Source organism: Rattus norvegicus, chromosome 2 (assembly GCF_036323735.1).
Source record: "Rattus norvegicus strain BN/NHsdMcwi chromosome 2, GRCr8, whole genome shotgun sequence".
Classification (NCBI taxonomy): Eukaryota; Metazoa; Chordata; class Mammalia; order Rodentia; family Muridae; genus Rattus; species Rattus norvegicus.
In genome coordinates, this window is record NC_086020.1 from 118,108,278 (window position 1) to 118,111,063 (window position 2,786).

A 2,786-nucleotide genomic window follows, 5' to 3' on the forward strand; every position below is an offset into this window, starting at 1 on the left:
AAACAACCCCATAACTCCTAAGGAAATAGAAGCAGTCATTAAAGGTCTCCCAACCAAAAAGAGCCCAGGTCCAGATGGGTTTAGTGCAGAATTCTATCAAACCTTCATAGAAGACCTCATACCAATATTATCCAAACTATTCCACAAAATTGAAACAGATGGATCACTCCCGAATTCCTTCTATGAAGCCACAATTACTCTTATACCTAAACCACACAAAGACCCAACAAAGAAAGAGAACTTCAGACCAATTTCCCTTATGAATATCGACGCAAAAATACTCAATAAAATTCTGGCAAACCGAATCCAAGAGCACATCAAAACAATCATCCACCATGATCAAGTAGGCTTCATCCCAGGCATGCAGGGATGGTTTAATATGTGGAAAACCATCAACGTGATCCATTATATAAACAAACTGAAAGAACAAAACCACATGATCATTTCATTAGATGCTGAGAAAGCATTTGACAAAATTCAACACCCCTTCATGATAAAAGTCCTGGAAAGAATAGGAATTCAAGGCCCATACCTAAACATAGTAAAAGCCATATACAGCAAACCAGTTGCTAACATTAAACTAAATGGAGAGAAACTTGAAGCAATCCCACTAAAATCAGGGACTAGACAAGGCTGCCCACTCTCTCCCTACTTATTCAATATAGTTCTTGAAGTTCTAGGCAGAGCAATCAGACAACAAAAGGAGGTCAGGGGACACAGATCCGAAAAGAAGAAGTCAAAATATCACTATTTGCAGATGATATGATAGTATATTTAAGTGATACAAAAAGTTCCACCAGAGAACTACTAAAGCTGATAAACAACTTCAGCAAAGTGGCTGGGTATAAAATTAACTCAAATAAATCAGTTGCCTTCCTCTACACAAAAGAGAAACAAGCTGAGAAAGAAATTAGGGAAACGACACCCTTCATAATAGACCCAAATAATATAAAGTACCTCGGTGTGACTTTAACCAAGCAAGTAAAAGATCTGTACAATAAGAACTTCAAGACACTGAAGAAAGAAACTGAAGAAGACCTCAGAAGATGGAAAGATCTCCCATGCTCATGGATTGGCAGGATTAATATAGTAAAAATGGCCATTTTACCAAAAGCGATCTACAGATTCAATGCAATCCCCATCAAAATACCAATCCAATTCTTCAAAGAGTTAGACAGAACAATTTTCAAATTCATCTGGAATAACAAATAACCCAGGATAGCTAAAACTATCCTCAACAGTAAAAGCACTTCAGGGGGAATCACTATCCCTGAACTCAAGCAGTATTACAGAGCAATAGTGATAAAAACTGCATGGTATTGGTACAGAGACAGACAGATAGACCAATGGAATAGAATTGAAGACCCAGAAATGAACCCACACACCTATGGTCACTTGATTTTTGACAAAGGAGCCAAAACCATCCAATGGAAAAAAGATAGCATTTTCAGCAAATGGTGCTGGTTCAACTGGAGGGCAACATGTAGAAGAATGCAGATCGATCCATCCTTATCACCCTGTACAAAGCTTAAGTCCAAGTGGATCAAGGACCTCCACATCAAACCTGATACACTCAAACTAATAGAAGAAAAACTAGGGAAGCATCTGGAACACATGGGCACTGGAAAAAATTTCCTGAACAAAACACCAATGGCTTATGCTCTAAGATCAAGAATCGACAAATGGGATCTCATAAAACTGCAAAGCTTCTGTAAGGCAAAGGACACTGTGGTTAGGACAAAACAGCAACCAACAGATTGGGAAAAGATCTTTACCAATCCTACAACAGATAGAGGCCTTATATCCAAAATATACAAAGAACTCAAGAAGTTAGACCGCAGGGAGACAAATAACCCTATTAAAAAATGGGGTTCAGAGCTAAACAAAGAATTCACAGCTGAGGAATGCCGAATGGCTGAGAAACACCTAAAGAAATGTTCAACATCTTTAGTCATAAGGGAAATGCAAATCAAAACAACCCTGAGATTTCACCTCACACCAGAGAATATGGCTAAGATCAAAAACTCAGGTGACAGCAGATGCTGGCGAGGATGTGGAGAAAGAGGAACACTCCTCCATTGTTGGTGGGATTGCAGACTGGTACAACCATTCTGGAAATCAGTCTGGAGGTTCCTCAGAAAATTGGACATTGAACTGCCTGAGGATCCAGCTACACCTCTCTTGGGCATATACCCAAAAGATGCCCCAACATATAAAAAAGACACGTGCTCCACTATGTTCATTGCAGCCTTATTTATAATAGCCAGAAGCTGGAAAGAACCCAGATGCCCTTCAACAGAGGAATGGATACAGAAAATGTGGTAAATCTACACAATGGAATATTACTCAGCTATCAAAAACAACGGCTTTATGAAATTCGTAGGCAAATGGTTGGAACTGGAAAACATCATCCTGAGTGAGCTAACCCAATCACAGAAAGACATACATGGTATGCACTCACTGATAAGTGGCTATTAGCCCAAATGCTTGACTTACCCTAGATGCCTAGAACACATGAATCTCAAGACGGATGGTCAAAATGTGAATGCTTCACTCCTTCTCTAAAAGGGGAACAAGAATACCCTTGGCAGGGAAGAGAGAGGCAAAGATTAAAACAGAGACTGAAGGAACTCCCATTCAGAGCCTGCCCCACATGTGGCCCATACATATACAGCCACCCAATTAGACAAGATGGATGAAGCAAAGAAGTGCAGACCGACAGGAGCCGGATGTAGATCTCTCCTGAGAGACACAGCCAGAATATGGAAAATACAGAGGCGAATGCC